This window comes from Nerophis ophidion, linkage group LG03 (genome assembly GCF_033978795.1).
Source record: "Nerophis ophidion isolate RoL-2023_Sa linkage group LG03, RoL_Noph_v1.0, whole genome shotgun sequence".
Taxonomy (NCBI): Eukaryota; Metazoa; Chordata; class Actinopteri; order Syngnathiformes; family Syngnathidae; genus Nerophis; species Nerophis ophidion.
This window is the reverse complement of record NC_084613.1, coordinates 52469715-52484185: the sequence shown is the minus strand read 5'-3', so window position 1 is coordinate 52484185 and position 14471 is coordinate 52469715. Positions and strand designations below refer to the sequence as shown.

The 14471-nt window shown below is 44.7% G+C and overlaps 1 long non-coding RNA gene across 2 annotated transcripts in view; it reads right to left on the bottom strand.

Moving 5' to 3' along the window:
• Window positions 1–230: 230 nt before the first annotated feature.
• The window catches only part of LOC133548785 (uncharacterized), a 43497-nt gene continuing 29256 nt past the window's right edge, over window positions 231–14471 (bottom strand). Inside the window, exons 2-3 of one of the 2 annotated variants that reach the window (XR_009805964.1) lie at window positions 606–785; window positions 231–505 (exon numbers count right to left, since the gene is read on the bottom strand). This is a non-coding gene — a long non-coding RNA (uncharacterized LOC133548785). The remainder of the gene's footprint in view (window positions 506–605; window positions 786–14471) is intronic. The other variant, XR_009805965.1, reaches the window with a different exon arrangement.

Genomic DNA, 14471 nt, shown 5'->3' with positions numbered 1-14471 from the left:
TGGTTTCCAATATAGCCACCACCTTGGCGAATGCAGGCTCAAGTTTGTTCTCCAACGAAACAAAACGCTCTTGATGCTGCTGGAGTACCGTGTGCATGGCTGTGATGTTGGGGCTCGAGAAGAGAGTGTGGGTCGCGCCTTGTTACTGCCGTCTGGTTCTGTCATGGCCAGAGCGTACTGTAACATACCGTTACAGTACGGTCAGAGACGGCAGAGAGACAATGACGTCATTAGCTTTCAGTGTGTTTATTGTCAGAAGAGAATGTATGTGAGGTGTGTAATCCAAATGAATGTAATATGACTATGTGAGGTAAGTATATGTGGATTGTTACAAGAGGGTGTTGAAAGTGCGGGTTGGAATTGAGCTGGAAGGTCAAGGGCTGGAGTGAGGTGTCATGGTCAAAGGGCATGTGTGAGGTCGAGATCCAGAGAGGCAGCAGAGAGTCCAGAGGGGATCCGGGAAGACGAGACACACAGCTCTACAACGGGTCAGGAAGACGGGAAGCTGGATGACGACACAACACAGAACAAAATGAGAACGACGGGGCAGAACACAGAGAGCGAAGAAGTACATGTAATGAAAGCTGGAGACGTAGTAGGCTTACTGTACTGGTACGAGTAGCTACGTTCTGGCACTTGATCTCAGGATGTGCTGGCTTATGAAAGCAGGTCTCTCATCACGGGCAAATGTGTTGATTCTTGATTGTCTGCAGCTGCGCAGAGGAGCGACCATGGAAGGGAATACCAGTGGCGTGTCCTGCGGAGCGCCCAGCAGAGCAATTTGACTGCAGAGCAAAATGTATGCAACATTTACACTAAGGCATATTTATTACGTACAGTATTATCTCAACCACAAGTAAGTGTTTATGAATAAAATCATCCTAGGTTCCTCCGTCAAAGAACATGGCATGATTGCAAAAGGAAAGAAACAAAACATATCTACTCCTACTCTCATTGCAATTCTTAGATATTTTTGATTATTAATTCTCACCAACTTGTATTGTATCAGATGTAGCTAATGTGGTGGTTGTGTGGAAATAACTTACACTAGATCCCATTTAAAATTGACTGTCTAGTCTCTAACTTTAAACTATTCATTTTGGATTATCTATCAGTCAACGTGTTTTGTTCTTTTATTGAGATGTACAAAAACTGTATATTGGGTAAGGTGGTTGGTGTTTGCTGTTTAGTGAATGTTCCGGGTCCTATTCTATTATTCATTGCATGGAGCATATTTGGTATATGGTGCCATTGCATTTATTACTTAATTCAGCAAGTATCTGAAAGTGCAGAGGGTGAACAATAGGTCCAAGGATGATTAGCATATGAATGATGTCTGTGAATGAGAGTGGGTTACAGAGGACGGCTGTGTCTCCATAGTCGGGCCAGGAAGGTTGGCTCCTCTCTGCCCCCACTCTAAAAACCAGGTGAGATTTTGGTGAACAAAAGGCCAGGGGAAAATGTGTTCAGCATGGAGCCTTATTATGTAGATGCTATAGGAACAGACTCAACGGATGTATAGAAAAGGTCTCTCTACAGATGGTAAACTTCTTTTTATACACCTTGACACAGATACAAGTGTATAAAAAAAGTATAGAAATCTTTGTAGAATATTTACTGTAAACATGTTACCATACATTTATTTGTGTAACTGTCACTGAAAATTATTAACTTTCTTATTTAATCACTAGACAGATTTACTTTCTAAAACATACGTCACAACTGTATTATTATTTCTATTACCAGGCCGCTTGTAAGTTAGCAACCTTTTTTTGTTTATAATGGATATTTTTTGCTATATCTACTCTTCATTTTTATGCTGCCCCTTTTTTGCTGCAATCTTGTAAATTGTCATTGGGATTTGTTTTTTAGTACCAACCTCGTCACGTCCCTTGTGTCCTGAGCATGACACTTCACCCTTGCTCCTGATGGGTGCTGGTTAGCGCCTTGCATGGCAGCTCCCTCCATCAGTGTGTGAATGTGTGTGTGAATGGGTAAATGTAGAAGTAGCGTCAAAGCGCTTTGAGTACCTTGAAGGTAGAAAAGCGCTATACAAGTACAACCCATTTATCATTTATTTATTATATATGTAATATGTAAATATTACATATATGTTATACTTTTTATTGCTTCTATGGTCAATTTTTAGTCTACTTTTTACCTTTTGTTTTCGCCCTGTTTTTGTAGCTCGGTCGGTAGAGCGGCAATGCCAGCAACTTAAGGGCTTGGGGTTTGATCCCTGCTTCTGCCATCCTAGTCACTAGGCAAGACACTTTACCCACCTGCTCCCAGTGCCACCCACACTGGTTTCAATGTAACTTAGATAATGGGTTTCAGTATGTGAAGTGCTTTGAGTCACTAGAGAAAAGTGCTACATAAATATGATACACTTGTAACTGAGCTACTGTGTGGAACAATTTCCCTTGTGGATCATTAAAGTTTGTCTAATTCTGATCATTGTTCGAGCTAATTAAAATATTTGAACTTCGGAAAATAATATTCATTGAAGTTATTATTATGTAAGTGTAGGTTTTTGACATTTTTTTATTTCATCGACTCCAATGAACCTCATGATATATATTGTGTTTAATAAAAAATCAAATGTGTTACTATTAAGCCAAAATTGTAAAAATAATTCTAAAAAAATAATAATATTCAACAATGAATACAATTGTTTATTGGTTAAAGGTGATTAAGTAAAAAAAAACTTTATTTATGTGATTACTATAGATTCCTTTGTGCTGTTTTCTCGAATGACTCAGCAGGGTTAAAATAATTGAAAAAAACACTAAATAACAAAAAGTTTGCATATCACAAAATGAAATTCAAATGCAATCTACTTGGCAATTGTGGAGGTGGAGCCTGACATTTTAAGTGGTTGTTTACATTTTAAAGTACCAGTGTCCTGGAAAAACAAGATGCCTCTATATTGAAGCTTTTATCATATATATCTGATTTATGACACCGAATGACTCCCAAAACTTGCAAAAAAATAGATATGACCAAATTAGTATCAATCTCACAGAGATTCCTGACCCATTTTGAGAGATAATAAGCTCGCCAGTCACGTGACATAGAGGTAGAGATCACAGATCCCTGCCCCATTAACAACAATGCTAATCATGCAGATATTGTGGGACAAAATAACAATTACTTTGGAACAAATTATGGTCCAGAATATTATTTTTTTATCTTGACTATAAAGAGGGTGGGCTACAAGTTTTAGAAACTCTACTAAACAAATCCAGCTTTAGTGAAACACTAAGCATCATGTAGCAGCATTGCTAATTGCGAAACAAGAAATACAAATTACAAACATAATAAAACGATTGCTTACTGTGCAATGTCTTCTCTCACTGTGATGAGGACTGATGTGATGGATATAAATATCTTCTTGTTTACATGAAGAAGTTGCTGCTGAGTCAGACACTGTCTTCTGTTGTAATGTGTTTGTTGCCATCTCCGGGTATTAACTGAATGTCACGGATGAAAAACTGCTAGATACCAGGCTATATCCTCCTAATATCCAGATGAGGGGCATAATCTAATATAACGTTGACAAGCCAAGACACGATGATGCGGGAGCATAAGGACAACGGCGTACACTTTGCCACCTTTGTAGAAGATGATATTCCATGTCTGTGACAAAACTGTAAGGAGGTCTGCTGTGCTGTGGTTTGGTTCTGAAACCATATTGTATAATGGAGATAAGGTCATGGCGGAGGAGATATCTCTGACAGGGGATTCTATCACTCTACTGATGACGCTGAGCAGGGATATGGACAGTACTTGGATGGATCTGCTTTAGAGACCCTTTTGTGAATTGGGATCACTCTTGCAGTTTTCCATTGGTCAGGAAACAAGCCACGAAAAAAGGGGAGTTTAAAGAGATGGCTGAGAGGACTGGCCAGTTCTGCAGCGAACTCTTTTAAGGACCCTCGTAGTGATTTAATCTGGCCCTGAGGCCCTACCTGGGTCTACGTTGCATAGGACTTTTGTGTTCGAAGTGGACATCGCCAATGTGAGTGGATAGTGGTGGGCTATGAAGCTAAGGTTGTGCTACAGCCCCAGGCAGTGTCTTGTCCGCAATGGTTTGGCAGAAGATGTTAGCCTTTTTACTTGCTGAGATATGGGGGATAACCTGATGTTCGATGAGGGTTATGTCTGTAGAACAACTTTTTCCAGAGAGTGAATTCACAATGCCCACCATTTTTTTCTTAGCTGGGTGCTTTGTCCGATTGATCTTTTTTCAACTAGTTGTTATATTGTCTCTTTGCATGTTTCCCCGTTTGATTTAACATTGCCTTTGCTTCCAGAAACGTTTGCATTGATTCCAGGTCGCTGGATGTCCGCATCCTGTGGTAGAGCTGTCACTTTTTCTTGGCTGCTCTTCTGCAATTTTCGTCAAACCAAACTTTATCCCCAGGCTTTTTGGTTATGATCTTGCTTGGTATAAATGCAACCAGAACATTTTGCAATAATTTAGTGGGATTGGTGCAGATAGTCTCAGGTGTTTCTTCCTTGAAAAACTGGACTGATTCATGGAAGTAAGGTACTCTCTCTTTTTCCAGAACTGAGCTTTGTCATATCTTCAGACTCTGCGATTGTATGGCTTATCTCTAAAGACTAGTAGTTTTACCTGTATACGTACATGGTTATGGTCTGAGGAGCTGACATTTGCAAGGATCTTTGTAGTTGCTGGAGTGTCTGATCGAAAAAAATCTAGAATGCTGTTGTGTCTAGTTGGTTTAGTGACAGTCTGCTCCAGTCCCAGGCAGTTGGCAGGTTGCAGGGTTTGTCGTCCAGCAGAATCTGTGACATTGCTCCCGATCTCGTCCATCACAGAGAAGGTGTTTCTGTCGAGATAGTCTAAGACTTCATTAGAGGCACTTTGGTGTGTGGTAAACAGCACCCATCAGCAGCATTCTGTATTCAATGCAACAGTGAACCACATAAGCTCGAAATCTCCAGGGTCTTTGGATGTTTTGTGGTAGATGGAAACACATTCTAAACAGTATACTGCTTTACTGCCTCCGGCCGGCCCAATGGAGTGTGAGTAGCCAGGAATACGTATCTCATTTGCCCCGTCTGGAATAGTGGAGTCCAGGAATGTCTCCATTAAGATGACAATCGCTGGCTTTTTCTCTGAGCTGAGGTTGAAGACGACCCCAATGTTTGTGCGTAATTCTCGGATGTTCAATTCAAGGATTTCCAGTTTATTTTCGCTAAATCGTAGTCGAGGTCTGTGCGGAGGTCGGCCTTGGGTGGTGTATCCGTTTCGAGGCTTTCTAATTAGTTTCCTAGCATGGGGCTGTCCGCGAGAGGTGGAGCTTGCCCCTGCGTCCTTGACACACACCTGTACAGTGCGGCAGAGATAAGTGCATACATGACCTAATCTGAAAGCATCTTGCATGTGCAGAGGACTCATTACGGAACAGGTTTCAGAAGAAAACACTTGGCCAAGAACAGGGTGATTGCACAATTCATGATCCTTACTACTCAATCTTCCATTTCATTTTATAATTACATTAAAGTGCTGCACAATCTATAGTTAGCTCTCGGTTTTCCATGCTAAAAATACTTTGTCTCTTTTAGCGCTTGTAATAACATTTCTAATATTTGGTTAATATTCAGGTCACAAGATGTAAATAGAGTATTGTTTGCGGGTTTTGGAGTGGTATATAGAGAGCCATTATTGACCCCATTGTTAGCTGACTTTTTCTTTTTTTGTCACAAACTTTGCCGACTGTAAATACAATTGGATATGGTTTAATTGATACAATGAAACACAATTAAGCATATCAAGTCAACTTATTTTTCCACTCTACTGGTATTTTGGATGACAAGAAGACTGAGCAGCACTTCTACTTCCGGTTGAACGCGCCAAAAAGAAGGGCACTGCAGCACCTGCAGTGAGCAAACTCATCCAAAAGATGCCGCCATAATCCAAACAATAAGACACCTGTTCATTGGATTTTCTTTTTTTTTTTTTTTTCATTTTAAACTATTCGCATCACAAAAAATATCCGTAATTTAGCCGCACCGTTTTATAAGCTGCAAGGTTCGAGGCGTAAATTTTAAATAGCGGCTTATATTCCGGAATTTATCATACAGTATATACCTACAGTGTGTATATAAAACGTTGATGGGGGAGTTTAGATGTTTTTAGAGCACTTTACAGGTGTAATACAACGACTCCCATTGGCTCTTTTGTTAGCTGATATTTTTTTAACGTTTTTACGAGTTAGAATGCATTAAAACAAGAAAAATATGTATGTTGGTTTTACCTAGGGATTGTGAATGATAGGCAAAATTCCCTCCAAAAAGTGCGGTTCCCCATGGAGGTTAGGGCCGTGATTCACACGTGACCAAAAGTTGAGGCTGATGATGTGCATATACATTGTACTTCAACTTACGAGCACATTGCCTTCCACGATCGAGCTCGTAACACCAAACACTCGTCTTTTAAACCATTGAAATGAACTCAAATCAATTTAATCCATGGGTTTTCCTGCACACTACTAACGTTTCAGCTCCGATGGTTGGTGGGCAGGATTTTGTCGATTCCTGAGTAGTCGTCAACTGTTAAATCAAAATGCATGTTTGTTTCTTGTGAAAACGAAGCAGGAACAACAGTGCATAACAACATGTTAACTTTTTATTGCTGGAACGACACAACCATGTGACAAATATTACGTCAACATATAGTGAAAATGCTTGTAACTCAAGGTACGCTCGTAACCCAAAGCATAGGACTGGCACTTTCTCACTGGCATTCATCAAGGGCAGATGCGCCCCTTTCCTCTCCCTTATCTCTTCTGCTTGCTTCTTTGTCTTGTCTTAACTTTCTTGTTTCGTCTTTTTGCACTGCTCTCCAAATCTAAACATCGGAACAAATTAACCGGCCTCTCAAAAAAATTGACTAGATCTTGTGTTTGGGGCAACCTGCTTGTCTTGATGAAGCGGTTGTTGCTGACACACGGCGGACTCTTAGGAGAAGAAAGAGTGCGGCGTGCCTGGCGACCTTTTAAGTTGAAGACGCAGAGATATCCACCTATTTGGAATTATGACAACAGGACATCTGCTGATTGGAGTAAGCGTTGCTCTGGTTTTTCGCCAAATTGGAAGTTGCTGGCAGTCTTCAAACTAACCCAAAGCTGCCACAAGTGATTGGAGGATGCAGGCAGAACTGTGGACACTTTGTGATTTGGATAACATAAGTTAAGTTAAAAGTTAAAGTACCAATGATTGTCACACACACACTGGGTGTGGTTACATTTCTCTTCTGCATTTGACCCATCCCCTTGTTCACCCCCTGGGAGGTGAGGGCAGCAGTGGGCAGCAGCGGTGGCCGCGGCCCTAGAATCATTTATGGAGATTTAACCCCCAATTCCAACCCCTGATGCTGAATGTAAAGCAGGGGGGTAATGGGTCCCATTTTTATAGTCTTTGGTATGACTCGGCCAGGGTTTGAACTCACAACCTATAGATCTCAGGACAGACACTCTAACCAGTAGGATATATAGGACCGTCCACTGAGTAGGATAAAGTGGACAAATTTATCTGCCTGCGGGTTGAATTGGAGGACCAGTATTAGACAATTTAGATTGAAAAGCATATTTTATTTGCACTCGCATACAAAACATTCTAACTTGGATTATTTCCCTGGCTTCGAGACTCTCCCGAAGGACAGTGCAGCGAAGACACAACAAACTCCTTTCTTGTCTCTCATTAACACACAACTGTTGTTGACTTTGGACTGACTAGCGGCTGCAGAACACCAAGGCCGCAGAAAAGAGACTAGCTTCAGGCTTATGCACACACATACATTCTACGAAAAAAAATACGCCACACACACATACCCCACCCCCTATCCCACGCCCTTGATGCTTGAATCCTTTAGGGGTGATGGACCGCTGGGCAGCACTTGAATAGCTGCAGTTCTCCAACGTAGCTCCCACTCCCTCCCCTCTGTTGCAAGTCTCGAGTTGTATGTTGTAATATAAATGTGTGCTTTGCTATATACATATTGCAACATACAACATATGTGCTTTGCTAAGGAGTTTTTATTCCCACTCCAGACTGGTCCCACTCAGGAGCCCATTTTAGATTGTATTTTTTTTACTCATCCACCCCTAGTGTCTAACTTTTTCCCATCTTTTACGGGGCCTCTTGTGGCGACCCAACAGTGTTCCTGTTCTGTAACCCTGTACACTGTTTGTCTAATCTTGAACGAGTTTGTGCTGAAAACAAAGTTTTTTGTACTTGTGCAATGACAATAAAGCCCATACCATACCAAAAAGCTATGAAACAGCTCACATTTCAAATTACTGGTAAGCAAAGGTGGGTAGTAATGCACTACATTTACTCCGTTACACTGTACGGAATATGGACTGAACTGTGCAATCTACTAATAACAGTATCAATCAATCAATCAATCAAAGTCATCATTAAACGAACAGGTTACTCATCAGTAGTTTTTTCACAACATACTTTTTACTTTTACTCGAGTAAATTTTTGGGTAAATGCTCTTTACTTTTACTTGAGTAACAAAACTCTAAAGTAACAGTAATCATACTTGAGTACAATTTCTGGCTACTCTACCCACCTCTGCTGGTAAGTCAAGGGTATTCATAAATTGAGGTACCACTGTATTACGAGCAGGACAATGAGGTGTGGTTAGCACATTAGCCAGGTAGTGCTTGTTTGGGTTTACTCCTGATGATCCTTCGACAGTCCAAACAACACAGAAGTGTAGTAAATAACTGAATAAGGAAATGTGTGATCGTCCCACAACCTCATCTTTTTACACACAAAAATGGTGGTTTGACACACTAATAAGTCAATATTTGTCTGTTATTCCCACATTTCTGTGAGAGGGTGAAGGAGGCCACAAGGCTGAGCCATAATGAAGAGTGCTCTGGTCACAGAGCTCCAAAATGTAGAGTGGCAGATTCTTTCTTCAAATCACATTATAATTAACCACATTTAGAAAGGAGAGCCAAGAGTCCCTGGTTGGAGCTATTCCCACAATTCTCTCTCTTCACACACACACACACACACACACACACACACACACACACACACACACACACACACACACACACACACACACACACACACACACACACATCTTTTTGATGTCCCAGTTTTCATTTGGGGTAATTAATATGAGAAGACGGAAAGAGATCATGTTCTACATATTCCTATGAGACAGGCATGCAAAAGCTGTTAAAGCCAAGTAGGCAAATTAGTATTCATGCAGGTTTTCTGTTGCAAGTCATTCCTCCCCACCGGGACCAGGTTATAGATTGGGCAGACATGCACACGCTCGTTCCTGGTGATATGAGCAGAATGCCATCACAGCCATGCTTTAAAAAATACTCAGCCCAAGTAAATACATTTCAGTGACCTGCTCAATACCATAATCTACATTCTTGAAACTTGCAGGGGTTGGAGCCTATCCCAGTCCATTTGTTGTACAAGCACATGTTTTCGCAGCATTATACTTTTTTTGTTACCATGATTCAGTGGCAATAAACAATTGCTTTAATGCGCCGGTCTCTGTTTAGTCAATCAATCGAGTCTCAGAAAAAACACCTATTATTGTAAATGCGCAAATGCCCTTTTTGCTTTTAGATGCATAGGAATATGAATGTAAATTGAGATGTTAAAATGTTCGCCTGTACTGACCTGGATTCTGCATATGGACTTTATTGTTATGGGTCACACTGCATTTTAGGGCATCATATTGCATAAAATTGCAGCTTTAATGTGTTTGCACATCATTTTAAAGGTTTTATGTATTTAACTGCATCAAAAACATGCACCGGTGCTTGTTTGAATATACATTACTGAACAGTTTTCTTGTTCACAATGTTGTATTATTTTTAGAATTCCATCTATCAAACCAGTTTATTTATTCGGAGTCAACACAGGGGCTGGAGCCTATCCCAGTTTACTTGGAATGCTGTTTTGCAGCTCGGCTTGGCCCCTCTTTTCTGTTTTCCACTTCAAAACTGGTGACTCCGACGCTTCATTGAACAGATTCAGTGAAATTTATCGACCATGACGGCGAATGCGGTTTCTCTGAAGCTGCCCGAGTTCTGGAAATCTTCCGCGACTGTATGGTTTGCCCAGGCCGAGTCACAGGTATCACCGAGGACGACACTAAGTTTCATTATGTCGTGTCCTCCCTCGGGAGCGAAACGGAGACCAGGGTGGCTAGCGTCCTTACGCACCCACCGGAGAGGAACAAGTACCTCACGTTGAAGGCTCACCTCTTAAAGACATTTGGACTTTCCGACGCGGAGCGAGCTCGCCGTCTTTTTCTGTTGCAGGGGCTTGGCGATTGCAAGCCCTCTGAACTCATGGACAAAATGCTAAGCCTCTTAGGTGAGCACAGACCAGGATTCCTTTTCGTGCACCTTTACTGACACTCCTGCCTTCTCAGGTGCGGGCTGCTTCAGCTAACACCGCCATTTTGGACTGCCGCAAACTAGCTGCGGAAGTGGATAAGTTCTCTGTAGCCTCCCAACCGACCTTTGTTGCTGCATTACTTCCGGCTAAGACAGATTCTGCCACTATCCCTGCTGCCGCTGCTGCTACAGCGCCCCCCAGGCGGCAACCGGATTCTGGACTATGTTTTTTCCATGCAAAGTTCAGGACAAAAGCCAGGCGGTGCCGCCCCCCCGTGCAGTTTTCTTGGCCTGCCGCCGGGAAACGCCGGGGCCGGCGCTCAGCAGTAGCCATGAGTGACGGCAGTACTAGCAGGCTGCTCTTCATCCAAGACTCCCTCTGTGGATGACGGTTCCTGTGTGACACGTGCGCGCACAGGAGCGTCCTGCCAGCATCAACGTTGGACATGCTGTCTGAGTCACATGGCCCCCCCGAACGGCAGCCCTATCCGCACTTATGGAATACGGTACGTGGAACTGTGTTATGGTGGACAGCGTTTCAGTTGTAACTTTGTGACTGCTAAAGTGACAATGCTGCTAATCGGTGCAGATTTTCTCTGTGCTTTCGGCCTCCTTGTGGATGTAAAAAACAGGCGTTTGGTGGATACGATAAGGTTCTGCTCGTACAAGTGCAGTCTCAGCGTGACAGACTCAATCAAACTTTCCAGCATGCTACCCACCGCAGACGTTTTTCTGCGCCACCTCGCTGATTTCCCCACCCTGGTGCAGCCTACGTTCTCGTCAGCTTCCGCCAAACATGGTGTGGAACACCACATCGCCACCACGGGCCCCCCTGTGCACGCATAAGCCCGGCGCCTGGACCCTACTAAGCTCTCCATCGCTAGAGCTGAATTCGAGACCATGGAACGCCTCTGGATAATTCGCCGCTCAGACAGCCCGTGGGCGTCGCCGCTCCACATCGTGGAGAAGCCCGGAGGTGGTTGGCGGCCGTGCGGGGATTACCGCAGACTCAAAGAGGCGACTACCCCGGACCGTTTTCCGGTCCCCCACATACAAGATTTTCCCGCCAACCTGGCTGGTAAAACTGTGTTTTCTAAGGTAGATCTCGTCCGGGGCTATCATCAAGTGCCGGTCCACCCCTCTGATATTCCGAAGACAGCGGTCATCACCCCATTTGGACTGTTCGGAATTTTTACGTATGCCTTTTGGCCTTATGAGTGCCGCACAGACTTTCCAGCAGTTGATGGACTCTGTTTTATATGACTTACCTTTTTTGTTTGTCTACTTGGACGATACACTGGTAGCGAGCACCTCTCAAGCCAAGCATGTGACCCACCTCAGGACTCTTTTTCAGCGCCTTAGCCAACACGGGCTCATTGTTAACCCGGCTAAGTGCCAATTCGGGATGTCTGTAATCGACTTCCTTGAACATCGTGTGACGGAGTGCGGGGCAGTTCCCCTCCCAGCGAAGGTTGCTGCCATCGCAAACTTCCCCCGCCCAGTCACGGATAAGGCTCTTCAGGAGTTCCTTGGCATGGTAATTTTTTACCATCGTTTCATTCCCCGGGCAGCTGACCTCATGCGGCCGCTGTACAGTATGATGCTCTTAAAGGAGCTGCTCCCAAGCACATGGTGGACTGGTCTGACACGCAGCACAGTGCTTTTGTGGGGGTCAAGTCTGCTCTCGCTAACGCTATACTGGTGGCACACCCATTACCCGATGCTCCTATCGCAATAACCACGGACCCGTCAGACTATGCTGTAGATGCAGTGCATGAGCAACCTTTGGCTTTCTTTAGCAGGCAGTTGCGCCCCTGCGAGCGGAAATATAGCACATTTGACCGTGAGCTCCTCGGCCTCTATCTGGCCATACGCCATCTCTGTTCGTTGCTTGAAGCCCGGCCTTTTACAGCTTTTGTGGACCACAAACCCCTCACTTTTGCGATGGCCAAAATGGCTGAACCGTGGTCGGCTCGGCAAAAGAGGCACCTCTCCTATGTCTCAGAGTTCACGACGGACATCCAACACCTTGCTGGTAAGAGCAATGTCGTTGCTGACTGCCTTTCCCGAGCCGTCGCTGGCGCTGTCCATGTGGGGCTCGATTTTGCTCAAATGGCAGTTGACCAGGCCGACGACCCAGACATCAAAGCTCTGAAGGCTGCAGCCACAGGGTTACGGTTGTCTGAGGTCCCATTTGAGGACACAGGGGTTACGCTTCTTTGTGACGTCGCTACCGGTCGGCCACGGCCCTTTGTGCCCGCCAGTTGGAGGCGGCGCGTGTTCGACTCCAACCACGGCCTTTCTCACCCTGGGAGGAAACCTTCCCAGCAGTTAGTAGCTGTAAAATTTGTCTGGCGTGGACTGAAAAAAGACGTTAGGGACTGGGTTTCCACCTGTGTGGCATGCCAGCGCTCAAAAGTGCACTGCCACATGCTGGCTCCACTGGCATCTTTTACAGTTCTGGAGCGCCGTTTTGACCATGTCAATGTGGACTTGGTCGGGCTTCTCCAATTCTCACGCAGCTGCATATACCTCCTCACGATGGTCGACAGGACCACCCGCTGGCCGGAGGTGGTACCTCTGACGTCCGCCACCTCCGCAGAGGTGGCATGCGCATTTATTGGTACGTGGGTTGCCCGTTTTGGTAACCCGTCGGACATATCATCCGACCGGGGCTCTCAGTTCAATTCTGAGCTCTGGGCCGCTGTGGCCGAGAGCTTGGGAGTGAAACTCCACCACACAACGACGTATCACCCACAGGCCAATGGTATGTGTGAGCGATTTCACGGATCCATGAAGGCAGCGCTTAGGGCGTCCCTGAAAGACAGCGCCTGGGTAGACAAGCTCCCTTGGGTGATGCTGGACTTTCGGACTGCCCCCAAGGAAGACCTACAATCTTCTTCGGCAGAGTTGGTGTATGGTCAGCCCCTGCGAGTGCCAGGTGACTTCATTCCTAGCACGACGGCACCTTGGTGCGCTGGTGAGAAGCGAGCTGCGCTCCTTGATGCCGCCAAGGGATTTGTCCCCATCCCCACTTATTTAAGGAGAGCAGCATTTGTTTTTGTCTGCCACGACGCCCACCGCGGCCCCTTTCAGCCTCCTTACGATGGGCCATATCGCGTCCTAGAGAGCGGGGACAAACATTTTCTCTTGGATATCGGTAGTCGGTCTGAAAAAATCACGGTGGACCGGCTGAAAGCGGCCCACTTGGATCTCAGTCAGCCGGTTACCACCGCTGTACCCCTTCGCCGGGGTCGTCCGCCCGCTGTACCTAGGCCCCATGATTCGTTTTTGCATCCTTCTAAGCAGTCCTTGTGTACCTTAGACTGTGCAGATACCCTACCGGTTCCCCCTGCTGACTCCCCGGTGTGAGTACCAGTACGGGGCACTCGGTCTGGTCGGCCTGTTCGTGCCCCTGTCCATTGACTGTTCATTTTTCTTTGTGATGGCGAATTCTGGGGGGACATGTGCAGCTGTTGATATACGGACATAATTCACCACACCTGTTACTTGACTGTTATTATTATCCACTGTACCGTTCGATTATGCACATGACAATGTTGTTCTGTTGCGCATACATGTATGCAGTTAAGAGTGGGTAATTCGGTGCGGCCCCTTTAAGTGGCCGTCAGGAGATTCTCCCAAAGATGGGGTATGTTGTTCCCGCCATTTTTGTGTGTTTAAGGGTTCATTCTCATTTGTTCTGAGTGAATAAAGGACACACACGTTTTTGTGTGTCAACGATACTTAAAGTTGTCTTGCTTTTACGCTACATGCTCAACAGTATCTTATTTTATTTGTGGTTACCTCTCTGTAAAAATATGACAGCGACAAACCCTTGCTCATTATCAATCAATCAATCAATGTTTATTTATACAGCCCTAAATCACAAGTGTCTCAAAGGGCTGCACAAACCACAACGATATCCTCGGTACGGAGCCCACATAAGGGCAAGGAAAAACTCACACCCAGTGGGACATCGGTGACAGTGACAATAATGACTATGAGAAACCTTGGAGAGGAATGTATATGTGGGCAACCCCCCCCTCCCC